The sequence below is a fragment of the Chinchilla lanigera genome, unplaced genomic scaffold (assembly GCF_000276665.1).
Source record: "Chinchilla lanigera isolate Chin_1 unplaced genomic scaffold, ChiLan1.0 scaffold00018, whole genome shotgun sequence".
Lineage (NCBI taxonomy): Eukaryota > Metazoa > Chordata > Mammalia > Rodentia > Chinchillidae > Chinchilla > Chinchilla lanigera.
In genome coordinates this window covers 13,583,798-13,611,760 of record NW_004955419.1, presented here as the reverse complement: position 1 = coordinate 13,611,760, position 27,963 = coordinate 13,583,798, and the positions used below count along the sequence as shown (strand labels likewise).

Below are 27,963 nucleotides of genomic sequence, written 5' to 3'. Positions count from 1 at the left end.
CTCAGGGGGTGCTGATTCCTTGCCTCTCTCTCTCTTACAGCTGATCTTTCTCTTGTTATAGTACCCATGTCCCTTTGGGCCCTCAGTGCCTCTGGCGTTGGTATTGAACTGCTGCTTCTCTGGCTTCTGGGTTGTGATTATCCGACAAGAACAATTTTTCCACAATAATATTTCTCTTGCCTGGATTTCAGCCAGATATAGAATTTATGTGGAATTTTGCTTTCCTTGAATTCAGGAACTCTTAGGTTTGGAAGGACAGAGCAGGTTGTGGAGACAGTGTGTTGTGGCTCCATTCTGCGGATGGTGCAGTACGTAAGTGGGGAGAGAGTTACCCTCGGATCCTGGAGCACCTGCTGTGTGCACCCCACAGAGGAGCAGGGGTCCCAGCCTCCACGGCCACACGCATGCTACAGGGCATGGAGAGGCAGAAGGGACAGCAGCATGGGCCGGGGCTCAGAGGCAGGGAGCAGATGACACAATTTGAAGGTGTGCTTGGCGCAAGGGCTCTGTGGAGTGACAAGGCTCGAGGACGACAGGTCCTGTGCCTGGCCGAGGAGTTGGAGCTTTATCCCGAGAACCATGAGGTCTGTGGGAAAGGGTTAGGTGTGGGAATGTCATGTTCTGGTTCCCGTTTCAAGTCTGTGCAGATAACAACAGCCACCGGCCACATGGCATATACTTTACACTTACAGCTCGTTGAGCCCAGGTTGAGATTTGCTGTAAGTGAAAAGTATATGCCAAATTCCAAAGTTTTAGTACCAAACAGTATAAATTCATTTCATTGATAATTCTTTCAGTCGCTGTCGTGTTGAAATAGTAATTTTAGATATATTGGGTTAAATAAAGATATTACTAAAATTAATTTTACTGTTTCTTTTTAAAATTTTTAAAAATGTGGCTATTAGGAGATCTAAAATTTCACGGTGGCTCACTTTCTATTTCTGTCGGACAGTACTGTTCTCCATTCCCTGGCCTGACGGGAGGCTATTTAGTACACTGATTGATTCATTCATTTGTGAGTTCATTTATCCAGCGTGTATTTATAGATCGCCTGCTGTGGGCCAGGGACTGTTGTGGGCATTGAGATCACAGCAGTGAATAAGACAAGATCCCTGGCCTCGCAGAGATGAAATGACTAAATAAGTAATAGAATTCAGATAATGTTAAGTGCCAGGAAGACAGATGAAATGGGGCTGGGATACAGAGAGGGCCAGGCACTTGGGTGAAGGGCTGTTTGAGATTTGGGAATCAGGAAAGGCCACTCTGACTTTAAGAAAAAGCTTGAATGGAATGAAGAAGTAAACCTTGTGATTGGTGGGGAAAAGCAGGACCAGTAAATGCAAAGGTCCTGAGGTTGAAATGAGCTAGTGCTGGAGAAACAGGAAAAAGGCCCCTGTGGTAAGGGGGAGATAGGGTAGCTGGCTAGGCGAGGTAACCATACGGTGGACAGTTTCATAGCCACTGAAAAGAGGTTGAGCCCAAAGTTTTGGGCTGGGGTGTTAGAAGCTGGTTAACATTTTGAAAGAATCCCTTGGCTGCTGTGAGGGGAAAAATGGAAATGAGAATAGTGTGTGAGGTGATGCTGGTTCGGAGAGGGCTGTGGAGGGCCGATGGAGCCATCAGGAGTGGGCTGCAGGCTGACTTCAGGGCCGCAGGACTTCGTGGCAGGTTGGTTGTGGCTGGTGACAGGAAGTGGAGTTCGTGGCTGCCCAGCCTAAGCTTGGCCTGAGCGTGGGATGGCTGGTGGCACCGTTCCTAGATGAGGTGAGTCTCAGGGGAGCAGGAACTGGCAGGATGGGGTGGGACATAGGACCCTTCACACAGGCAGCACTGAGGGCGCCTCTGAGATGCGAAGCGTGGAGGGTAAGAAAGCCGCTGGAGATGCGTCCGGAGCTCTGGTGGAAAACTGGCAAATCAACAGCATGTAGGTGGCATTTGACTGTGGACTTGATGAGCGCCCTTATGGAGTGCAAGTTGTGGCACCTCTAGCGGGAGAGGAGGAGGAACCAGTCCCCAGGGAGGGTGCCGGGAGGGGAGGGATCCTCAGAGCCCAGAAGACTAGGTGTAGGAAGGAAGGTGAGCTGTCCATGGTTTGGCGGTATTGACCACTCGCAACCTCAGGGAGAGTGATCTCAGGCCCGATGGCAGGGGGTGCTGATTAGGAGTGGAATTAAAAAATGGGAGTCGAGGAGGCAGAGCCAGCCAGACCACAGCGGCAGTGGGAGGGACTTTGCTCTGCAGGGGTGCAGAGTCGGAGGGAGGGACATGGACGCAGTGCTGGTGTGGCAGCCTCTTTCCTGTGCTGTGAGAGGGTCTGAGGGACAGGGAAGGTGTGTCACAGGAGAGAGGAGGGGAAGCTGCTGGCATGGTGACCTTGGGTTGACAAAGCACCCCCAGCACCCCCCTGGGAAGGTACAGTTAGTGGGTGTGACGAGGAGGAGGGGTTCGGTGCAGACAGACGGAAGGGTGTTGGAGGTGGTGGTAGGACGATGAGTCTTTCTCTTTAAATCGCTTTCATTTTCTCAGGGAAAGTAGCTGGTGACAGTAGAGAGCAGGTTGGTTGAGGGTTGAGGAAAAAGATGAGAGGCTGCAGTACTCAACAAGGACCATGGATGGTGGAGGGAAATTGTTGGCTGTACCGAGTCCAGTGGAAGATCGAGGTCACAGTTTAAAGTGGGACAAGCCCACATGGCTGTCTGTGTTTTTCCAGTGCAGGGAAGTTAGGGGTTGACTTGGGGTTTTTTCAGAGAGTGAAAGGGTAGAGAAAGCTGAGGCTTGAACAGTCGTGTGTTTGTGTGTGTAGGAGGGGTTGTTACTGGGCCAGGCCTTGCTGTAACTGAGATGGACGACAGTGAGGGGACGAGACATGGGAGGGGCAGGGGTGGTTGGGGTGGGTTGCAGGTCCCACTGGAGGCCGACTTTAGGGCTGGTGGGAAGGTCTGGGAGTCTGCGGACAGGATTCTTGGAACTGAGACTGTCATGGAGTCAGACCCAGGCTTGGGAGTGGATGGCTGAGCTGGCGCTGGGGTAGGGGAAAGGAAGACCCCAGAGGAGTGCAGTTTGAGAACGGATGGCCAAAGGGTCACATGAGTGGTTTATGTTGCTAAAAATGAGGACAGCAGTCACAGTGATGGGGAGGAGTGAGCCGGGACTGAGCTCATGGGCATGGGGTGCCTGAGGGTGACTCCATGTGCTGTCACAGGGTTATGGGAGGTTTGGAGGACCCTGTGCGTCAGTGTCATGGCCGCCCCTTGGCTGACACGGGCCAGGTGACACTTCCTCTTTGAAAAGTGGGGATAACAGTTACACCAGCCTTTATTGTCAGTGGTGAGGACAAAGTAGACAAAACATATGGGCTGTGCTTGAGCCCAGTGCTTGGGTGATGGAAAGCATGGCAGGCTGGTCACTCTTGTGCTGAAGCAGAACATCCTTAAATGAGAAGGATTTGTTTCCAGAGAGCAAATTCCAAATGTGTCTTCCCTTTGGGATCGTTGGAAGGGAACATGGTCTCCAGGGGGGCTTTGAAAGGGTTCCTCTTGCTATGTGCCTTCTGGGTGGTGGGTAAAGCAGGGTCTTCTGGCACTTGGTGCAGATGTGGCTAGTGATTCATCCTGGACTAAGTGAGTTCTTAGGCTTTTGTGACTCACAGGTCTGGGAAGACCTGGTCCTGGTCTCAGCATGGAGGGCCGCGGGTTGCCAGGGTATCCTGTTTGTACAGTGCTTTATGCTGTGTAAGCTCATTTGCTATGGCAGCTCCAGGAAGGCGCCATGCAGGATGGAGAGGCGAATGGGCTCAGAATAGTGGGGTGGAGCTCAGGATCTGGCACAAGCCGGCCCTCCCCCCGCCCCCCGCCGGTGGAAACACAGACCAGGGCCTGATTTTATGAAAGGCCACAAGATCCTTGGCTTGTCAGAGGTGAGGGGGACTGCAGGTGGCTAGCTGGAGCCCCTGTGGTTGGCTGTGGCTGTAGCCAGGGTCCCCTTGCCTGTGGGGAGCTGCTTCATGGCTCAGGGCCCAGGATAGCGAGCCCCCCACCCTTGGCCATTGTGAGACTCGGCTCCTGCTGATCTCTGTGGCTAGTGCCTCTCAGCTGACATCATGCCCCACTGTACCGGCTTCAGTAAAGGGAGCACCAGCCAAGGTAAGTGTGTCATTTCAGGAGCTAAAGTGGGAGAGGCCAGCCAAGGGCCAGGGCCAGGAGAGGGCACAGCTGACGCCCTTGGCAGCTGCCCACAAAGCCACACTGGGATGGATGAGCGCTGTTCCCAGGGACAGAAGCCCCATCTGCCCTCCAGTGGGCCTGGAACTCCCCAGCACTGTGTCCAGAGTGTGTCTGTGGCACAGGAGAGGATGCGGCCTGGGAGGTGGGCTGGAAATGCTGAATTTGAGTCTTGCACTTCTTGTGGGTGACCTTTGAAGAAACAGCTCTCTCCAGGCCACTGGGAAGACGCGGTGTGGCGAGCCCCTTGCCTCCTCGCTTCCTCCCCTGCCCCAGTTAGTCGTAATTGGTTGACTGAATATTTAACTCTTGGACTATACACTCTTTGATGATGATACGAAGTCTCTCTAGTTCCTGGCTGTATCCCCAGGATTGGCATTTAGTAGCTGCTTAACAAGTGTTTGTTGAATGAATCATGTTCATGTTTACTTGTCTCTTGAGACTCAGGCTGCTAGCTTAGTGGCTGTCCAAGGAGCAGATGGGACCTGTTCTTGTCGGTGTCTTTGGATGGATGCGTTTATCCCAGGGAAGAGAGTGCTTGGCCTGAGGCCACGGGCTGGTACTTCTTTCTCTGGGGAAATGGAAGGCATAGGATCAGGTGGGCCAGGATCAGGCTCCAGAGACAAACAGATGTGGGTCCCAGTCTCAGTGCTGCCTGATGAACCCCAGAATCTGAGCCCCGGTGACCCTAGCTCAAAAGTGGGAATAATGAAAACTACCTCATAATGGTGGTGTGAAGTTTAAGTCAAATAAATGAAGTGTCTGCTATGGGGCCAAGAATAGTAACTATTTGTTGAAAGAATGTCTGGGGGTCTTCTAGAATCTGGCACCCCTGGATTATTTTGTAAAGTGTACTGTGCAGGAGTTGCAAAGGACAGGGGAACTTCTACTGCGAGCCGTGCAGAAAGATGGACGTGGGTACAGCATCGGGAGTCTGTGCTCCTACATCACCCAGTTGTTCAAAGGATCAGCTGGGATAGTTTATTTATTTAGCATTTTTGCAGATTTTTTTTTAGCTATTTAATCCATCAGGAATTATAGTTTCATGTATTTTTCCAGGTGTCTTCCTCTTATCTCCTCATTTATTCACCTTGTTTGTTTGTTTTTGCCGTATCTGATTTTAGTTCAGGCAACTTTGTGGCAAGAGTTCAAACCTGCTTTTCTGCCTCATTCCCGTCAGGCTCCAAAAGTAACAACTGTGTAGAATTTGGTGTTTATAATTCCCAGGGAAGGCTTATAATGTATTTAAGGATGAAATCATATCTATACTAAGGGATCGTGCAATTTTCGTTTTACTTTTTAAAAGTTTATTTTGCTGTAATTTCAGGCCTGTAGAAAAGTTGTAAGCAAAGTACAGAGAATTCCCATATCCTCTACTCGTAGTCCCTAAATGTTAACAGTTCCCATGTCAGCTCCATCATCATCTCTCCTTACCTCTTCTCCTTTTCCCTTCTCGCTTTCTCCTGTAACATTCTTCTAAGGCATCACGTCTTCTTGCAGGCATGATGCCCTTTTACTCCTACATACTTCAGGATGTACTGTATTCATAAAAACAGGGCATTCACTTGTGTCACGGCAGTGAGTGATTACATTAGAAAATTAACACAGGTAGAATATTAGCTACAGACTTTTTTCCTTTTTGACCATGTATTCCAGCACCCTTTACAGGATATGAAAATTCTGGATCACAAGTGGGATTCAGTTTTTCTGTTGTTCTTTAGTTTCTTTCAACATGGAGGAGATTGTCAGTCTGTGCCTTTCATGATCTTGACATTTCTGAGGCTTTCTGTTCAGTTATTTTGTAAAACATCCCTCAGTTTTAGGTCTAGCTAGTCTGTCCTTAGAATTAGATTCAAGTTAAACTTTTTTTTTTTTTTTTGCAAGAATACCGGAAGTGATGTTTGCTGTTCTCAGAGCATCACTGGGGGGTGGGGCCAGGTGAGGAGGGTGGTAATTCCCGATTGAATAATTGGTTCTTTCCCCGTTGATTTGAAATGACACATTCACGGCTTTCTAAATTCTCAAATATACATGGATCTGGCTGTAGACTTTTTATTCTTTTAAATTAACCATTTTACCTAATTCTGCATCATTTTCAACTCTTTTAATTACTGTACCTTCTTACTGTGAGACTGTGTTATTCTTTTAAACAGCATACAGTCTACACTACAGACTAGTAAGAACTCGTTCTTCTGCGTAAGCTTTGTATCATCTCAAGAAATCCCATTGGGATTTTGACTGGAATCACATGGAATTTGTAGATTCATTTTTAGAGAAGTGACGAATTTATATTAAGTCTTCCCACCCTGAAATGGGTCTCTTCATCATTCAGATCTTGGATGTTTTTCAGAAAAATTGCACAGTCATCTTGGGGGTCATGCACATTTCTTAATAGGTTTGCTTCTTGGTGTTTTAAAGATTGTGTTACTCATAGGAATGGCATTTTCCAACCCATTATATTTTCTACTTGATTATTGTTGGTATGTAGGAAAGCCACTGACTTGTGAATATTTATTTTGTATCTGGTTACTTTGCCAAATTATTTTTGTTCTGAAAACCATTTTTCAGTTGATTCTGTTAGATTTTTGACAGTTGTATTGGAAAATAGTGGCAGGTTTATCTATTTCTTTCTAATATTTGGCTTGTTTCTCTTTTTGCAGCTTTTTCACATTGGCCAAGATCTCCATAGTAATTTTTCGTTTTTTTTTTTTTTTTTTTTGTTTTTGGTTTTTCTCCGGTACCGGGAACTGAACTCACGACCTTGCGCTTGCCAGGCAGGCGCTTTTGCCGCTGAGCTAATTCCCCAGCCCCTCCATAGTAATTTTTCATAATATAGTAGAGATATATGGGTATTCTTGCTTATTCCTGACTTTCATTGGAGTAGCTCTGTATTATACTACAAGTATTTGCAGGAGGCTCTTGAGAAGTACTCTTTAAAAAGGTTTTTAAAAATTTCTAGAGAATTATATTGATCAAGTTTTTAAAAAATTTCAAACTAGGGGCTGGGGATTTAGCTCAGCGGCAAAAGCGCCTGCCTGGCAAGCGCAAGGTCGTGAGTTCGGTTCCCGGTACCGGAGAAAAACCAAAAAAACCAAAAAAAAAAAAAAAAAAATTCAAACTATCTCAGAAGACCTAGGGTGGTATTTTTCTGAAGTTGTATTAATTTTGTAATTTAGTGCTATGATTTGTTAACATTTGTATAGAGATTTTGGATCTCTATTTATGTAAAGTTTATCCATTCCAGTTGAAAGATTTATCCATCTATCTCTGGGTAGGGGATATAGCTCAGTGATAGAGTGCTTGCTTCACACGCAGAAGGCCCTGAATTCAATCCCCAAAACTGCTAAAAAAAGATCCTGAGGCTGGGGATATAGCTTAGCAGTGGAGCACCTGCCTGGCAAGCAAGAGGTTCTGAGTTCGATTCCCAGTACCCAGAACAAAACAGAAATCCTGGCTCAGTTTTAGTATGAGAGTTATGTTGGCTTTGTAACAAGAGTTGGAGTACTACTTTTCATCCCTGCCCAGCAGTTTAGAAATCATTGATATGTTTATTGAGGGTTTAATAAATTTGCCAGTAAAATTATTTGGATTATTTAGGTACTCTCAATAATTTTATAATTCACATTTTTCCCTTTGATTATGGGTCTGTTGAAGTTTTCTGTTTCTTTTTGAATCAGTTTTGGGTAGTGTTTGTTTAGAAAATGGTCTGTTTCACTTACATTTTAAAGTATATTAATATAAAGCCTTCTTGCTCTTTCCCTCCATCTCTTGCTATGATTTTTTAGTTGGAGCTATTTTAGTTCTTAATATTTTAAAGTTATTTTTTATTTTCTTGGCCAGACATATGGGAGAGAGACACAGATAGATATTTTGTTGGTTTTTTGTTTGTTTGTTTGTTTGTTTTTTTCCGGTACCAGGAATCGAACTCACAACCTTGTACTTGCCAGGCAGGCACTGTGCCACTGAGCTAAATCCCCAGACTCAGAGATAGATATTTTGTTGGTAATCTCAAAGAACCCAACTTTGCATTTATTATCAAGGCTTTTGATGTCTATTTCAACTTCTTATTTTTGTTCATTTCTACATTCTTTTGGTTTATTTATTTTTTCTTTTTACTTCATTTCTTTTCTTGAGTGACTATTTTGGAACTATCCCATGGGTTTTGCTATACAATGTTGTCATTGTCCATTTTTAAATAGTCTGCATTTGAATTTCTTTTTTTAAAAAAATACTCCTCTAAATAACCTTTGGATTATATTCCCAAGTGGTTAAAGTTTTAGTGGCTCTTTTTTTGTTTAATGTTTAGTTTTATTGCTTTGTGGACAGAGAATATGGCCTATAACATTGCTAACTTTTTAAAAAAAATATTATTGAAGCTTTCTTTGTAGCCTATCACATGATCAACTTGTAATTGTTCAGTAGATTTTTGAAAAGATGTGTATTTTATAAGAACATATAAAACATATTAAAGTGGCTAATTGTGTTTTTAGGTCCTTAATTGCCTCATTTGTTGTTTTTTAAATCCCATGTTCTGTCCATTTCTGGAAAGTATGCTGCAGTATCTATGAGAACACACACACTCCATTGGAGTCTTTTAATCATTTCTGCTTTTTATTGATATAGCTCTGGTGTAACTTAGTTAATTCCTTAATTTTTTTTTTTTTTTTTTTTTTTTTTTTTTTTGTTTTTCTCTGGTACCGGGAACCGAACTCACGACCTTGCGCTTGCCAGGCAGGCGCTTTTGCCGCTGAGCTAAATCCCCAGCCCCCAATTCCTTAATTTTTTAGACAAATTTTTTTTCTTTTTTTGGTACTGGGAATCGAACTCAGAGCCTTGAGCTTGCCAGGCAAGGATTTGTGCCTCTGAGCTATATCCTGGCCCAAGTTTTTGTTCTAAAGTAAGACTCTCAAGCAGCTGCAAAACAATATGTTCTCTTGCTCTTCTCCCAGCTTTTCTCTCCTGTGACATCTCACACCACTATGTCCCCTTCTATTTTATTTATCTTTTCCGAGTCTCCTTTAAATCCTGGCCTGCCTACCGCAATCCCAGTTTTTGGTATCCTGTGTTTCTGACAGGGCATTTTATATACCGTCTATATTTATTGTGCTTACTTGCTTAAATTCAACTGCTTGCTGCCGCCTTGGTTTGGATTTGACTTTCCGTGATTTCCTCGTTTCTGATTGTCATTGAGTTGCCAAAATTTTCTCTATGCCGTTTATTGCTGTTTTCCTTTGGGGTGGAAGTCGTAGTTCAGTGTTTCATTTCAGACTTACACATGAAATTTTAGCAGATCTATTGAATCTTGGGCAAAAAATAAATTAGTGTCACTAATTCCCCTTAAAGAATGCCCCCACTCCCCACCCCCAAAGTGCATTTGACCTTTAAATTATCCTTCCTCTGTGATCTATTCTTGGTTTATGGGGTATGGAATTTTGTTTCCAGCTTTTTAAGAAAAATGCTCCATTATGTGTTTGGGGGAATTTTGTATGACCCGACCTGCCTTGTCCTTCTAGCCGTATTTTCCATCATTATTTAGACAGTTCTGTTTTGTTGAGTGTGTTCTCCCCTTTAAAATTCTATCTGGGGGCTGGGGATTTAGCTCAGCGGCAAAAAGCGCCTGCCTGGCAAGTGCAAGGTCGTGAGTTCGGTTCCCGGTACCGGAGAAAAACAAACAAACAAAAAAAAATAAATAAAATTCTATCTGGTACCTTCTTTCTGCCATTCATTTTCCTTATTACTCTTTTCAGAGTAGGTGTTGGGGTGGCATCTGAGGCTTTGCATGTCTCAAGAGGTCATTATTTTTCCCCAAGCTTGAATTCTAGGTTGTTTGGCTGTTAAGGACTGGAGAACCTCATAGCCACCACCTGCTTGTCTCCTATGTAGCCCTTGATTTGACTGACTTTTTTTAGTTTTTTTCCCTTAGGAAGCATTCAGGAGTCCCTCTTTGTTTTCAGCACTGGGTAATTTTAACAGGCTGTCTAGGTGTCTTGTTTCACTCCTCTTCCTCGATTCTTGGTCTTCCAGTCTGAAAACCCAGGCTTTTTTCCTGTTGTTTTCCTGCTGTGACGATCGAGTGAATAACTGGGTCTTTGCAGTAGAACCATGGGAGGCCCTGGCCGTGGGCTGCCAGGGGAAGCCAGCTCTAAGGCGCACGTTCATCTGGAGAAGGCATGAGAACAGCGGCTGCCGCACAGTGTCATCAGGACAGGAGACCGGACTCGGCTAGCAGACCTTCAGGACTGTGTCTGGTGTGCAGTGGGCAGTCGGTGGTGGCACCTGTGTGTTCTGACCTTCCTGGGGTGTCAGAGATGGACGATGGTGTGGGCCTCTGAGCTGGACTTTGAGGCACAGACAAATTGAGACCTCTGAGCCTCACGGTCTCTACTAGAAATGATACAGTTGATGGGTTTTTACTTTACAGTTCTTCTTTCAGTATACTTTTTTAAATTTCACATAGAAGAAAGGCTTGATAAGATAACTTTGCACTTCTGAATCATGTCTTTCCACCCTTCATCTCCTTTTCTCTTTTTTTCCTCATTATGTTTGGTCTTTCTGGTTCATGGGATTTTGTTGAAGGCAGAACCCAGGGGTTCAAAGGGCGTCACTTTACCATTGAGAAAGGCCTGTAGCCATGTGGGAAGGTCGTGTAGAAACACCCCAGAGCCTGTTTGATATAGCAGTTAGATGTCTTTGTGCAAGCTCTGTCGCCGACAGCCCTCTGACCCTCTCCTCTGAGTATGTGGCCACTCGCTGGACTCTGAGCTCATCTGTGCATTCCTGTGTCCTGCATGCAGTAGGTGCTTAGGAAACGCTTACAGAGCAGAAGAAGGATGACCACTTCATTTTACCTCTGAGGAGAAATGATTGCTTCTCACCTCAGTGGGCAGGTCTCGGTTGCATTTGCTGTTTCATAAGAGATTTTATTTGTAGTTGAATGACAGTTCTTTCAGGAAAACAAGAAGAACTGGTTCAGAGTCATTGTGAAACTCCATTTTAATAGCAGCAAGATGGAGCTCTGGCAACTTCAAAAAGAGCAATCAAGAAATTCTTGTTTGCTCAACAGAAAGGGCTATTTAGGCGGTTGCTTGGCTTCAAAGTCACCCCAAGCTCCATATAATTTTCAACTTCTAATGATTTTTTTTAACCTTGTAGGTAATTGGTGAGAGTGTAATTTATTTAGAGGGGTGTCCTAGGTTGGTTTCACCAGGTGGACGATGTCCCAAGTGATTCTGGAAACACCAGGAAGAGATTCAGCTGGCGCGTTGGCTGGGTAGGGCACGATTTCCAATATGTCTTCTCTCCCCTTGGCGCGATTCACCCTGCAGCCGTTTTTGAGCTTCTGTGCTCTGTTGGCACTGGTGAGACAGGCATGGTGCCGCCTTTGCTCCAGATGCCCCGAGCAGGTGTGGGAATGGATCCTCACTGTAGAGTGTGCTAAGTGGTAACTCTGCCCCCACAGTGACAGGGGTCAGGGAGGACAGCAGTGGCCGTGGGAGCCTGTCTGTGGACTGGAGAAAGCAGGGCATCCTTATCAGCACACACACAACACCCTTGGCAGTCGTACGTCCCAGGTCCTGGCAGGTGTGTCTGGTCAGAGCATGCGTCCATGTACAGCAGGGCTGGGGGCACCCATGACCCATTTTAGAGGTGTAACTGCTACTCTATACCAGCTGATTGTTGCCATGGCAGGACATAAGCACTGTTGGGCTGGATCTTCTGAGTTCCTGTTGTTCTCTTAAGAGAAGCTTGGAATCTGGACTTCTGTGTAAAAATTCTGAAATTTCATGTCATAGACATTGACTGAAAAAAATATATAACAGCTGGGTGTGGTGGTGTATGGCTTTAATACCAGTACTCTGGGAGGCTGAGGCAGGAGGATCAAAAGTTTGAGCCCAAGTTGGGCAATTTAGTGACTTCATGAGATCTTTCTGAACAGAAGGGGCAGGAGCTGGGGATATAGCTGTGTGAAAATCTCCAGTACAGTACAGTGAAAAACAAATAAAAAAGGTAAGTAAATAATGTAAATTAAAATAATGTAACATTCAAAATACACACTCTAGGTCACCAGGCTGTGAAAATGGGCTGGAGAGAAGCAAGGTTACAGGGGGATCCAGGCCTAGAGTTTGGCCCAGTCTAGAGTTTGGCCCAGTCTGCCCTTGGACTATAGTAGAAGGAGGGCGCATGCAGCCTTCTATTTTGAAAGGGAGTGCAGGGATTCCGGAAATCAACGACCAGCTGACCTTGCTGTATTAGGAATTGGAACGTAAAATCAAAAGAGATTTTTTGGCTGGCTCCCTCCGTCCCTCTCTACCTTCCTTCCTCTCTCTTCCCCCCTCCTTGCCCCTTCTCTTCCCTTCCCTCCCTTCTTTCTTTTCTTCTTTCCCTCCCTCTTCACATTTCCCCCCACCTCTCTCTCCCAGTACTGGGGATTGATCACACTGACTTTGCATTGACCTATGTCCCCAGCCCTTTTTTTAATTTTTATTTTGAGACAGGCTGTCACTAAGGTCATTAATTTTCTGAGGCTGGGCGTGAACTTGAAATCCTCCTGCTTCAGCGTCCTAGAGTGGTAGGGTTATAGGTGTGCGCCACTATGTCTAGCGGGCTTTCTTCTTTCAACATTTTTGTCTTGCTAAACCTGGCTTGGGAGTGTTATGGGTGGTAGTTGAGGCTTGACTGCCGCTTAGAGATTCTAACGTCCCTTTGGCACCTGCTTGGCTTGGGACAGCCTGACCTTATGTGGAATTTCTCCTCTTCTTCATCGATGACTGAGGAGAGGGCTGAGTGAACATACGCATGGCCAAACTAGCTCTTGAAATGGACTTTCCTGCCCACTGCGCAGTGCCAGTTCACCTTCTCCTGCTGCGGATGAGATCTCTCAGAACTCTTTGTTCTTGACTATCACAGAGCTACCCAGCAGAAACACAATGCAAACCACATGTGTCACTTTAAATTTTCTAGCAGCCACATTAAAAAAAGGAAAAATGAAATGAATTTGGGTAACATATTTTATATAACGCAGTATCTCCACAGTGCTATCAATTCAACACGTACAGCCAGAATTCTTATTAAGGTAGTGTCCACCTGTACTTTGTGCAGGGCCTCCTCAGTCAGGATGTACTTCCCACCTGACAGCCATCTCCCTTTGAATTAGTGCCACGGCAAGAGCTCAGTGGACACAAGGGGCCTGTAGCAACTGTATTGGACAGTGTGGCTATAACAGATGCACATTTAAAAAAGATGTTTCCACAAACGCAAGAGCGTACAAGCCACCAATTACCCAGTTATTTGAAAGGACATGTTTAATCCTGTGGCTTGCCTGCTTGGGCCTTGGTTAGCTCCCCAGTCTCCAGAAATCTTCCCAGATCACACCTGGTTCCAGCACCATCTTGCCTCTTCCCTCTTTCTGTGCTGGCCTTCTCTTCCTTCTTTAGACACGCCCTGCGCCTTCCAGCCTCTGAGCCCATGCACATGCTGTTCCCACATCTGGATGGTGCCCCGCCCCCACCCCACTCATGCTTGGCTTATGCCAAAGCGTCTTTCAGGTTAAATATCTTATTTTTTGGAGAAGGCAGTCTTTATCTCCCTATTGCCGACTCCAGATTAGATTGTTTCTTTCTTTTTAAAAAAATGGTCATGGGGATTGAACCCAGGGCCTTCACACTGAGCTCCATCCCCAGCCCTTTTAAAAATTTTTTAAATTTTAAAACAGGATCTCACTTAAGTTGCCCAGGCTGGGCTCAAATTTGCACTCTTCCTGCCTCAGCTTCCCAGCATGCTGGGTTACAGATAGGTGCCATCGTACCCATCTCTCTCCTTCTTTCTGGAGGAGAGAGAAGAGTCTTATCTTTCAGCACCTGCCACATGATCCATATCTTCCAATTGGTGAGATGGTTGCTTAATGTTTCTGTATCTGATTAGATTTTGCACTTCAAGAATGTAAGGGCCCTGGCCCCTTTGTTTGCTTGATTTATCCACAGTAGCTAGTGTAGCAGCCACGGAAAATAGATGATCAATAAATATGAAATGAATGGTGGAGGATTGAAAGTCATTCTTGTAGAGTAACGTGGACCCAGGGGACCTCAAGGACCTGGGCCTCTTAAGAGCGAGGCCAGGAGCTCAGCCCCTGCAGCCAGAGCTGCCCTCCCGCCTTGTCATTGGCAGCATCCTCCTCGCTGGGTCCCTCTCTTGACTGGCTTTCAGTTGCCTGTAAATTATATTTTTGGTGGCTGTTAATAAAAATATAGGGCTGGGGAAAAAAAAGACTTCTCCTAATAGAATTTTATTAAATGGCACTAGTTTAAAAATGTCTCGTAAAAAGTTAATTAATTTGGGATTTGGGGATGAAAGGCGTGATATAAATGTCAGTTATTATTATTACAATTTCAGCCTCACGCTTATGCTCTGGATCCAGCCCCTGATCTGGAGTCTCTCCCGCTCCCACAGACGGGCAGCTCCACTGACATGCCGCAGGCAGACTGGAGCTTTGGGGTTCACTGGGGACAGAGAGGACCTGGCCAGGTTAGGCGTTCCTGTCTGTTCATCTCAGATGAGCCGAGACCTGGAGAGCAGCTGGCACGTTCGGGCCAAGGGCCCTTCAGAACAGGGTGGTCTTGGCACTCCGGGGAGCTCTCAGCAGCAGCAGCCCGGAATAGCAAGGTCAAGGGCTTAGCCCCATCGTGGAATCCTGGGACGTTCAAGCTGTCAGGGCTATAAGATATTACAGCCTCATTCTCATTTTACAGAGAGGGAAACTGAGTTTGAAGGGGGGCGGTGGCTTGCCTAACCCAAGGTCACATAGCAAGTTAATTAAATTTATGGAGCAAAAGGCAGTGAATGCAATTAGTGAAATGGGGAGAAGCCTTTAAAATAAAAGATTCAGACAATTTATTGGTGACAAGTTCAGAAAGTGTTTTCCAAGGAAACGGGAGTCCTGGGACTTCCTTTGAGTTCAGAGAGACAGACAACCCTTTGCTCCATCAGGATGCCTCACCTTCGTTCCCCTGATGGCAGACAGGGTACCTGGGGGGGCGAGCTCAGCCCTGGCCCTGTGTGTAATTACCAGTGCGAGGTGGGGGGCACACTACGGCGGTAATCAACATCCAAGGCAGGAGATCTGTGTGCTTCAGTTTCCGCATCTTGAAAGGGGGTGTGACGATAGATACGCCTTCTGGGTGTCGGGGACAAGGTGCACCGGCAGTGGATCTCAGGGGGAGCTGCTGGCTGGTTGTCCTGTCACTCTTACTGGATGCCCGTTCCTCGTGTGGAATGCCTGGCAGATTCGTGCCTGCTACCCGCAGTGCACCCACTGCCCCAGGTCACTGCAGCCTGTTCTGACTTGGATGGTTCCAGAGAGGCCTGCCTCTTGCTGACTTTCTCCCGTTCTGAATCCTGGTTTGATTTTGAGGGTGATGTGGATCGCGTGTCCCCTCTCCCCTTCTGAGTAGCCCCACTGTTCACTGGAGTCAGTGCCCAGCTCAGGGGAGGCTCTCGGCAAAAGCAGGGAAGAAAGCTCACGTTGCTTTGGTCTCTTGCCCAAGAATCTGGTCTGGAGCTTTTCGGGGTTCCTTCTCTGCTGGTTAGTTAGGGGTTGTCTGGGGACATTCTGGATTCACACAGAGCTGGATTTGAACCTGGGCTGCTCCACGTGAGCAAGATACTGTGCTTTATCTCAGGAATCCCGTTTCTTCTCCCGGACAGTGGGGACACAGACTGCCTACACCATAGCGTGATTATGTGAGCTAAATGAGACGATGTGTCTGAAGTCCTTAGTTCACTGCACACAGTACCACAGTGAGTGCTCTGGTCGTGTCAGTAAATATAGTGCCCTTGTGACACGTGACACTGAGGTGGCCCTCCTGCATGACAGGTTCCTTGTTATCTCCTAAATCTCCAAAGTCCAGCACAGGGCTTGGCACACAGATCCCTACTAGAACCTTCCATTTCCACAGTCGTGAGCCTCCAGTGATTACTGAAATGAAATGAACTGAGAGTTCTGGCTATGCTTTATCAGAGCCTTGGGCCATCACGAGAGGCTTGGGGCCAGGCCCGTCCACATGTCCCCAAGCCTGAACAGCCTGGATGTGAAGCTCTGCATTAGGCATGTGGCCTCCTGGCCTTTTTGAAGGTGAAATCAGCCACTGATTGTCTCAGCTAGAGAAATGAGTGCAGCACCTCCATTGTTATGCTTTGTTGTAAATAAAATATTTACTCTTTCCCTCCACCTTCCCCCTCCAAGGAAACCACAGCTGCTTCGGACTTTTAAGTCCTTTAAATTGAAGGCCTGGAGGGATGGGAAAGAGAAGGGAGGGGAGGTCCAGGATGGATGTCCCTGTGGTGGTCATCTTGTCACTCTTGACAGACGGTGACAGCACGGCAACTTGTTTTTCCCTCCCTGGGTGGCCAGACTGTGTGGCCAGAGATGCTGTGGACCTCTCAGCAACAGAGCATCCTCCCCCCTTATCTGTATTGGATTTCAGTGAGTCTTTCTGCTCTGGGTCATACACACAGCGTAGCCTCATCAGTGAAGCAGCAGAGTGTCACTGCCTTGGTACTGAGGGCCTCCGACTCCCTCCCTGGCCATGGTCACCTGAAATTGGAAAAGTACAGGAAGCACAGTGCATCCGACTTCTCACAGGGGGAAGCACAGGGATTTGGAATCCAACGGATCTGTTTATAAGCACCAGCCAGTTGGAAGGTGGTGACTGTCTTTCCCGCCACAAGGCACTTGTGTAGCAGGCTTTGCCTGCAAATTTGAGTCCTCACGCCTTCTCTCAGGTGTGTCGGAGCCTTATAGAAGGTTGCCTGCTCCTCATAGCTGTCAGATCAAAGGAGGCAGGCGTGTGACTAGGAATGGGAAGGGTCAGGCAGCTCCTGGAAGGCCTCTCCTTTGATCCTGAAGTGGAGACTTTTTGGATCAAAACTTAGCAGATTGAAAGGTCACGTTATTTCACAAGGCCCACCTAGTAGTTGCCAGTGAAGGGCCCATTCTGTGCCATTCATCCATAACATACTAGGGTGCCACTGTGCCAGCCATGGTGCCCCTTGTGCTGGGTAAGCTCATGGGAGTCTGGTAATAAGGAAGAAACCACTTATGGGTGCTGGGTGTGTCCAGGGTCAGATCTGCTGATGCAGTTGTCTCTGGACTCATCCGCATGGTACCTTGCTGTAAAACCTTCTTCTGTTTTTCTAATTTTGGACCTGGGGGGTTGCTATGGGTTCATTGATCCCCTCCTTCTTTCCCCATGAAGAGAAACTCCATGGCAGAGATAAAACTGGAATGCAGGCTTCCTGGTCTCCAGTCCAGATGTTGTGGTTGGATTAAACCAGGTGATGAGGAAGAAGGCAATAGAGGAAACCAGGGCCGGCATAGTGGTGGCTGTCATTGCCCAGGAGATTGCCTGGCTTTTGACTTTTGTGTTGGAACTTCACTCCTTCCACACAGAGGCAGCTGCTGGTCATTACGGATTGCTGCATGTGTTTGGGTAAAAACAGAGAAGGAGAGCTGTTAGTCATTGCAGCCTCCACAGAGGATTGGGTGTCACTGCCCAAGTCCTAAAACTCACGGGACAGGACGGGACTGAAGTGCAAGGGTGGTCCTCTGGTGGGAAGCGAACCTTTTTTTCTCCCAGCATCCCTCCAGGGACAGTCATTTGTACAGTCCTTCAAAAACATTTATCTCATCCTTATAGCAGTTTCCTCTGCATCCCCATAGCAGCATCATCCAGCTACAGTGGCTCCGTTGTCAGGGTGCTCACTACCTGTCAGTCAGACTTTTCCCTGGAGGAGAATCTTCCTCTTCTTCCCAATCTCAGAACTGCCTCTCTCTAGCTTCTGTCCCCTAGGAACCCGTGCCCTTCTCCCTCCTCCTACAGCGGAAGGCTTCACACAGCCCAGCCCTGTCAGGCTCTATCACCTTGACTCAGTCTGGGAAAATACTACATGCCAACATGTAAGTGTGTCATTGCCAATAATAGTGTGAGGGCTCCAAATCCAAGGGCCTTTCTAGGATCTTTTCCTGATTAATTAGGTCAGCATCTCCAAAATCATTTTCCAGCGAAGTCGCTTCTCCTTGGTAGCAGCACTCCCCGCCCAGCCGGGCCTGGTAGTTGGCAGTAAAGGCAATTCCCTGGCCTCTGGCTCGGTTTAGGCCTTGTCTCTACCTGAGAAGAAAGTCATGTCTCACATCTCTTCCGTGATTACCCCGACTTTTATTTTATCTGCCCCCCTTCAGATCTTCCATTAAACCCCTGTAGATCCTGCTTCAAACAGGCAATTAGACTAACAACGTAATTATATCCCTCCATGCTAATTGTAACTGGTTTAGGGGAAAAACAAAGAGAAAGAGGCTTCAAAATCTCTGGAAATTAAAAGCAGCGGTTATAATTTCCAGGTATTTCATGTCCCTGATTGCAGCAGGCTGGTGTCTGCGTCGGGCTACGTAGCTTGCCTCTGGCCCAGAATGCCACTGGGGTTCTCTCTCCTCTCCTGGACCTTCTCCCTGCCCTGTTCTTCCACAGTTTCCTCTTTCTGATACCTGGCCCTGCTGCTCCTGGCTTCTAGTCTATGACTATCTTAGCCATGTTCACTCAGACCTTGGAGAGAAGAGTGCAGGCTACCATCATCTCCGGTAGCTTTGGGTTGATGGCCCATGTGATTTTCCCTGGGGAGTTGGGGGAGGCTCGGGAGGGGTGGGCACAGTTGGACCTGGAACCAGGATTTGCGTGCAGGGTGTGTAGTGAGTAAGCCATGAGGAGACTTGTGTCACCCTACCGTTCTCCACATTTGCAGAGCTGCTTCTTTGGGCCAGGTCTGCACTTGGTGGAAAAGTCTCTGTCCCTGCTTTGGGCTGCCCTCAGCCTGGGGAGGGAGACAGGCAGGTGATGGAGCAGTGGGACCATTGGGAGGAGTGACGTGGGACACAGAGTCACGGGCAGGAGGGCAGGACAGGATGTCCGAGAGGTTTCTTGGTACAAGAGCTGTCTAGGGTGAGGCTAGGACAGTGGGAGGAGAGCTCGGCCAGCAGTGAGCCTGGGATCACAGGTCGTCAGCACTGGTGTGGCCCAAGCGGCTGGAGTGTGCACAGCTGGGGCAGGAGCTGAGCTGGAGAAGAGCAGGGTTGTGTCCCGGAGGAAGAGAGGTGTGGAGGGAATGTGTTGATGAAGTAGAGGTTTAAGTCAGGGAATTTATAGGGATACACTTGTGTACTATACTAGAGAGGTGAAACAAGCTGCAGATGGAGATTGTTTTGTGGGAAGGGTCTTGAATGTGGGAGGTAGGAAAGCCTGCCACAGCAAAAAGCCCAGGTAATTTTCCATGCATAATTGTATGCTGTGATGGAGCTGGACTAGCTGTGTGACTTTGAGGTAGTCTTTTTGCGTCTGAGCCCCTCTTTGCTCAGCAAAGTACAAGTATTCATATTAACCTTTCCTTGTTGTGGAGGCCTATGAAAAATAAGGTCTGTAGAGAGAAGTTCCGGCTGAGACTCACATGGAGTAGGCCTCAAAGCGGTATTCCTGGTAGTGAGCTTGAACCAGCAAGGTCAGGGGCACCTTCCCCATTGTACATCCCTTTCCCATCTGCTACTAGCATTTGCAGAGGGGAACTCAGGAAATTCCATGATATGGGATCTTGGATGCAGGGTGGCTTCCAAGTCATTGTACCTTTTGCTTTCTTGGACCTCAGGCCCTGGAGAGCCAGTGTGGTTGTATACCCTTTTCCTTTTCTCAAAAACGGGGTTTCCCAGTGTGATGGTTGAACATGGCTACAGTGTCTCCCTTGAACGTGTCACTCATGTTTCCATTCTGAAGCCTAGGTAGAAGACTGTCTTCTTGCAACTGTAGATGCATTGGAATCCCACTTTCCTAAGCCTTTCATGGTACCCCATCTGAGCCATTTAGTACCAGGTGTCTTGGCCCTGGGTTTGCCATCAGTTATGTGGATGGGGCGTTTCATTAAAATTTCCATTAACTATTCTTTCTTTTTTTAAACCAGTGAGCAGTTTATAGATTCATTAACTTTTTACTACACTTGTGAAACCAGAAAGAGGGGAATAAAGGAAATGAAATATTTGGTCCATAGCACTTCATTCAAAGATGGTGGCCCTTCAACAAGGAGTACAAAAAGCTGTCTGAGAAGCGTCAGGAAGGTCTGTCTTTCAGGAGGATCCAGACCTGAAATTTCTAGACAAGGAACACTACCCCTTTCGCATACTTGGTAGCTGATCCATCCTTTCATCCAAACCTACTGATGAATTTTTTTACCAAGTGGTTGGCAGCCCCCACAGGAGCTCCCAACTTTGGGCCAGCTGTGACTCTGAATGTATTTCCTTATGTTGAGGTACAGTCTGCCTCCACTTGGCTCTCTTATTTCACTGGGGCTTGGGGGTTAGTGAGGGCAAGATGGTTGAGTGCATGGGCTTTGGAACCACACAAGCTTGGGTTCAGGCTTGGTTTCAAGTTTGCTGGCTGTGTGATTTTGGACAAGTGACTTCACCAGTTTGAGGCTTGCTTTCTTTATCTATAAAATAGCATTAGGATCTCTAATGTAGTACCAGAAAAGTAGCACTAGCAATCTTTACTGCACAGTTACGTGGTGAGGATAAAATGAAATAGTTACTAAATATGATTGAGCCACATTCACATTCCAGCCCAAGCCATGTGGCAGGACTGGCCATCCAAGACATTGTTATTTGAATGTAGTTTCTTCAAAGAACAGGTCACGTCACCTCTCACCACCTCAGTTTCCCCAGTTGTAAAGTAGATGAATAATCCCTAGTTAATGAGGATGCTGGATGAGATCAGACATATTTAATGAGCCTTTTAGAGTCGTTGGCACATAATAACATCTTAATCCACATTAGCATGCATCCAGGTGTTGTGATCACCACTATTTAATAACATAAGAACTTCTCTTCCAGCGACCACTGTTTTCAAAAGCAGAGGGTTTCAAGGTGATATCTCCCAACATTCCCTCTGAAAGAAGAACTCTCAGTGTTTGAAAGTCCTGTAGGGGTCACCTTGCCTGGCTCCTGGGTGGAGCTTGAGTGCTCTGCCTGTGGAACCGCCCACTGGGTGGCCATGTCCTTAGGACAGACAGATGCAGGCATTTGCCCTGTCACAGGTCTTCAGTCTGGAATAGGATGGGCCGCAGGCAGTGGTCTTGTCTCAGTACCTGCCCTTCTAGATATGCATCGTAAGTGTTTTAAAGCATGATGAGTTATTCCTTAAAAGTGGCAATAATAGAAATCTAAGCAGGAAGGAGGAAAAACAGTCATTCATGTTTTTACCATTCAGAGCCAGTGCTTTTGTGGATACCATCTCTGTGTGTGGAGGGTTTGTTTATGTAAAGTTATGCATACAGTTTGGATTCTGTTCTTGTCACTTAGTATGTTTCCTGTAGCTCTCCACCATTGCTGAACACCCGTTGCAACAGCTTTGTAAACAGGACTTTGCTTACATTGTTGTGCTTAGTGGTTGTCCCTGAATTTGTATTATAAATATTGTAGTGGACATCTTTGTACATGAAACTTTTTTCCTTCTTTTGTACAATGTTCATAGGCTTTGTTTCCCAAAGTGACATTATGGAGTCAAAGGATATGGGAGTTGATAAGGCTATTGTGACAGCACTAAGACGAAAAAAGGGGCAGTGGCTGTGACAGCTAAGGCATACAGCTGCCCTGGAGATTCTTGTAGAAGGACCATTGTGAGCAGGTTGGCATGACAGTCTGACCACAGTACTGCCACGTTGTCCTCTATCTTAGCTGGGGTTGGTGGCTATTGGTTCCTGTTGTTCGTTTAAACGCTTTGGACCAAACCGTGTGCTAGTAGCTGCAGTGTTGATTTTTGCATGTGACCTTGTGCATTGTCACTTCTACTTCCGGGTCTTTGGTTTTCCATGCATATAGCAGGGCTTCTGGCCCAAAGGACAGTATATCAATGGCTGTACCGTGTTTTGTATAGTCACTCATTTAAGAATGAGTTGCATTAGAGGGAGAACTGTTTGTAAGTTGGACTCGTTCATAAGCCGGGCTCGTTCGTAAGCCAGCAAAGTGAGTCTTATACACTACACCTGTGAGTCTTCACAGCTTGAATGCTCACTAAGTTGAGTGTTCACCAGTGAAGTTGATAGGAAGGACTTGCAAGCCTACCTTTGAAAAATGTAGACGCCTGCTATGGGGAAGGGAGGGTGGTGGTCAGTGCTTTGGATAAAGGCATGAGAATCATACGATGTCTTCACATGTCTTCTCTTAATTGTTGAGTCATAAGATTTTCTATGATTTCTTGGTTTGAATGGGATACAGGCATTTTCCATAGTCTGCTGCTTTGCCTGTGAAGTTTGCTAACAAATGATGTTGTGATAGATGGAATGAGTTCAGTGGTGATGGAGCATAATAAGGATGGTGACAGTAAAGACAATCATAGACAGCAGTAGTCTGTGCCAGCTGCTGTTCTAAAATCCTACATTTGTGAACTATTTTTTTCATTTAATGATTTCATTAAAACAGCTCATTTCATGAAAGAGAAACAAGACATAGGATCTTGGAAAGGGAAGGATGTTGGTGTTTGTCTTGGAAGAAGATGTGGGTTTGAGTCTCAGCCCTGCTAGTAATCATGTGACTTCGGGCAGAGTGACTTAACCTCTGCTCCTTCCTCTCTGAAATGGAAATCATGACTCCTGTCTTGTTAAAAATTAAGTGAAGTAATGGATGGAGCAATTCCTCTCCCCCCTCATCACTAAGCAAGTATATATGCAACACTGATAGAGTATGTTGTTCCTACCTCACCCAGACTTAGGTTTCCGAGAACCTGAGTCATCTTCCCCTTTAAGGATGTTGTGCAGATACTTTCTATGTGCTGGGCTGTCTGGTGGACACTGGGGAATCCAGAGGCATAGCCCCTACCCAGGGAAGATGGATGGTCCAGCTGGGAAGACAGGTCATAAAAAGATGACTGAGTATGCCAGCTGCTTGATCAATACCGTTTGAATGGCCCAGGAATAAGTGCTTTAAGAAAACAGGGGAGGGAGATGGCCCCTATGGCCTGGGCGGGGAGGGAATGGGGACTTAAAGGAAAGGAAGGGCCCTTTCTTTCTTTGCAGAATGTAGCTAAATCAAGCCTTCAGTCACAGCCTTGACAAAGGAGTTCACAGGGTTGAATCTGTGCCCGTGTGGGTTAGGGGTGCTTTGGCTTTTTATGGTACTGTTCAAAAAACAACAGAAAGTTCTGATGTGCATCTCAGATGGCTTTTCAGGTGGAAAGCTCTGAGTCTTAGGAGTGGTTTTGCCTTAGCCTAACTGGCATCAGAGCCTCTGCCCAGAACCTTATAAGGGGATTGTTCTAGGTTTGGTCAAAAGATGCTCCTGGAGCACCCAGTTGGTGCTGGGAGATGGGACAACCAGCCTTCCATGTGATTTTTCTGTCCATACTTTCTCAGCAAAGACTGGAAGTGAAAATATGCTAGCAGGCCATTCAGTCATTCCCCTGCATTAGGGCGGGACCAAAGGGCCATATTTCCATTTCTCAGACTCAGATTCCTTTAAACCCAGAGCTGTGATTCTGTTGGGTAGTACCTAGGAGGATACAGCTCAAGATGAGGCAGCCTTGTTTGTGCAGCAGTTAGACTCCGGATTGAGAAGCTGGACCCAGATGCACCCTTTGGTGAGACCCTGCTCTGGATGGCAGGAGACTCCCAGGAGTCCCTACTTTCTGGTTTCAAATAGTTCAGCCCTAGGGTGTTCAGCAGGAATACTGGCACATGAGAGGAAGGAAGAAGGGCTGCTTGCCCCCACTCCTTCTGTGTTTCTTGTGATGTTCTCTGTGCAGCTCCAGCTGCCCCTTGCAGTCCACTCCCCTTGGGCAGTGCTTGCTGTAATTTAGCTTCTTGTTGGACAGCTCCAGCTTTTGGCAGCGTCATTTCTTCCCTTCATCTCCCCAGGTCTAGGCATGGCGGCAGCTCCCTCCTGTGCTAATCCCTGGTCACTTTTCTGCCCGTTTGGCATCTCAGCACTCTCTTCAGCTGCACACTCAAGTCCCTATGTTAAATTGCCTCTATTTAAAAGACCTAGAGTGACCTTGAAGTTTTCCTGCCCCAGCCTGGAGGACATTCCTATGCCGGACACCTTAAGAGAGTCTGATTAGCTATTCCACTCTGCATAATCCTATGGAAGGCATTGTGAAATCATGGCTGCCTTCATGAATTCAGAGCGCTAGATTTTTTTTTTTTTTTCCTTTTACCTCTGCAAACAAAACAAAATTGTAGAATAATTTCAAAATACTCTGGCTGCCCAGATTTCTCAGCAGGCACCCACTGGGGTATGTAGCATTACAATCTTCTTTTCTTCACGGGCCTCTCATTTTGTAGGAAAATGGGTGGCTCCTTCCTTTCCAACTGTGAGAGGAACTATTTTGATTTTGAAAAAAAATTCATGCAGTTGTTCCCCCTCCCCCTGTTTGCCTGCACTGTTGATCTTGTAATATATTTATAGAGATTGTGGTTGGCTGGCCAGAAGTTATTTTGCAATAGGAATTCATAAGATTTCTACTTTGAGCATGTGTTCCAGACTTTCTTTAAAAAAAAAAAAAAACAACTTACTTAGAACATCTCTTTTGCCCTTTCATAATTACTTCTCTTTCACCTAAAAAAAAGTAAACGTTTTACTCAAATTTTTTTTCTGTGTGTATTTGTCTCTGGTCTTCTCTCTTTTTTGTTACCACTTTTTACTCTGAATTTTAAAGGGCTGCAACTTCTTTGTGTAGAAATGTTTTTGCAAATGAGAATGTGGTGATGTGAGAAAAGGTGATTTGAGGTTCAGAGACCTTAGTTTCTCTACACAAGGAAGGTGTTGGCCTGGATTGAAGGGAACAATCATGCCACCGTCCCTGTCTTTACTGTGCTCACTGCAGACATCACTAGTTGATCATAGAACTCTTTCTAGCTGAGCTCCATATCCTTCACACAGACCATGACTAATTGATTGGAAGTGGAACTGAAAAGAATGCCTGTTCTTCCATTCTTGGACCTGATGATTCCATAGACCAGTGATGGTGAACTGTTAGAGCTTTCAGTGATACAGACAGCCCACTGTGGCACACGTGCCATAGGTTCATTAGCACTGCTCTAAAGCAATTTACTACCATGGTTCTCTTAAGTGCTGGCAATACCACTTCTTTAGATTTTAAACTGGCTGGCTGATCTTTATGAAGCTTCATCCATGTGCAGCATAGCCCTACCCCTGGGTGCTTTGGAACCACTGGAGACCTCAAGAAAGTTAGCTATCCTGAGGGAACCTGCAGTGTGGCTGGGAGTTCGGCTGCACAGAGTGGTGGTGTTCAGCACGTCCTTAATGCTCTAGGATCAAGGTGCCCCTGTGGTGAGGGCCAGCTTCTTGGAGGAGGTTGGAATAGACTGTGATCTAGGCAGTGAGACAACAGAATCAGCAAGCTTTAGAATAAGAGGATCCTTGGAGACAATCTCATCAAAATTCTCCCCTTCATAGCTATGGAAACTGAGGCTCACAGGGAAAAAGGGGACTTGCTAGAACTTTAACAAATGATCATTTTATAGTTAAAAATGACTGAGAAATCATTGTAATAAAAAGTAATGATATTAGTGTTTTTATCATACTTAGTTTGTACTAGGCACCATTTAAGAAGCTTTCTGTCTCTTAGTAGACTTAGTCCTCAGGAACCTTGTGGGGTAACTACTGTTAGTACCCCTGTTTGACAGATGAGGAAACTGAGTCATCAAGGTTATGCGACTTACCCAATGTCATCTAGCTTATGAGCACTGGAACTTGAACCCAGCCTGTGTGCCTCCAGAGTCTGTGCTGGGAACTACTGTGCCAAATCTTGCTGTAGTGACCCAGAATTCTTTTTAATATATTAATTTTATTCCCCACTATTCATGTAATCAAAATGTTGTCATCCAGATGTGAGGCTCATATAGTACTATTAGTACTGCCTGAGAATATTACAGACTTCATATCATTTCATCTACCCAGCAGCCCACGCCAGGGGAGGATTTTCACCTCGGTTTCATACTAGGGAAAGTGGAGGCTCAGAGATGTGGGGACTGGAGCGAGGTCACAATGCTCTTAAGGGCCTTAGTGGCCAGAATGCAGACCTTGATCTGCCAGGCTCCAGATATTGGTTGGAAGGTCTTTGAGAGGCCATCAGTCCAGTAGCCCCATTGGGCAGCCAGTAGACTTGGGGTCAGGCAGTACCTTTCCCAGCAGGTGAGGAGAGGGCCCTCCTGGCATCTGTAGCTCTTGCTCCTGCCAGGTGAGGATCTCTGGGTGCCAGCACTACTGTGGCCATGTCACAATGGGCTCAAGCCTTGGGTTTCCTTGAAGAGATTAGAGGACATCCTCTTCGCCTCCTGTCTCACTTACAGATACCTAAGGAGGGGATTTACAACCTTGTCCCCCAAATCTGAGTTGATCTAATTTGGAGTTTGCAATTCTTTGTATTTATAGTGGACCCTCCCCCACCCCAGGAAGCAAAGCTTTTCTTTTTTAACCCCCCTCCCCCACTTCCTGCTGATCTGAAGTGAATATTTATCACATATTTAATGAGTAATCTGAGTCTTGGCTTGGTGAGACTGTACCAGGACATGGTTTATGGCTGATCTGGTTTTAACTTGCTCCAGGCAGTTTTCCCTGGAGTTTTCTGTAAAATCATAAACCTGGAGAGAGAATTTTTGTGGAATCCAGTCACATGACTTGCTCTTTTATAAACTGAGAGATTAACTGTGTGACTGTAAAGAACTGAGGTGCATTCTTTTTTTTCTTTTTCTTTTTTTTTTTTTTTAAGAAAACAAACAGAACAAGCAGCAGCATTTATGTATCCAGAGGAGCATGTCCTCTTCAAACTATGGGGAAAGGCATTCTCCCAAGGTCATCCACTAGCTTTGGAGACGGTGACTCAGGGTTTGAAAAGGTAGGCTTGGGCTGAGGTCTTGGCTGGGTCCCTAGACACCAGCGCTGGTGACATTCTTGTCTTTTAGGGTAACTGAGGACATTGAATGAGAAGGTACATTCTGTGTCCCAAGCCAGGCAGCACATGGGAGGTGCTCATGAGGCGATGGCCACTCCTGGACAGCGAGCATCACCTTGGTAGAGGCCCTTCGTGTTGAGCTGGTGGTAGTGCTGACACTCTGTGGATTTGAAGGTCCATTCCAAGTACCTGACTGATCTGCTTATTTCATTTGCCCAGCAGCCGTAAGAGGTGGGCTCAGACCCCTTGTTCTACAGAGGAGGGACCTGAGGCGCTCTGAGTTGTGACTTGCCGAAAGTTGCATTAGTAAGTGGTGGGACCTTGTGCCCAGCTGACTCCCAGGGACACCACCCCAGTCTTGGCCTCTGGCTTCCCTCTTCTGGTGCAGACTGTCTTAGGCCAGACCCCGAAGTCCCCTGTGAAGATAGAATTCTGGCCATGTTTCTCCCCTACCAGGGGCCCTCATGTTGAGGAAAGAGAGAGGGTGGCTCCTGTCTGAACTCTGAAACTCTTTTGTAAATGTGAAATTATTTCACTATAAAATGTTTAAAAACTACAGCACCTTCTTGGACCTGGCCCAGGAGAACTCCCACTCTCTGAAGCAATGTGTAAAACACTTAGTGACCGGCTCAGCCAGGGGAACAGAATGAGCACGCGACACAGCTGAGAGCCATCGTGGCACCCTTCTGAGGTAGACTTGGGGTTCTAACTTGGTGGCTGCTGGTCCCTTGGGGACAATTGCCTGGACA

General features: G+C 46.4%; 1 protein-coding gene across 1 annotated transcript in view; it reads left to right on the top strand.

The window, feature by feature from the left end:
- Positions 1-4,001: 4,001 nt before the first annotated feature.
- Znf618 (zinc finger protein 618) overlaps positions 4,002-27,963 on the top strand; it is a 112,512-nt gene continuing 88,550 nt past the window's right edge. The window contains exon 1 of the mRNA XM_013513280.1: positions 4,002-4,142. The gene's annotated coding sequence lies outside the window, so the exon portion shown is untranslated. The remainder of the gene's footprint in view (positions 4,143-27,963) is intronic.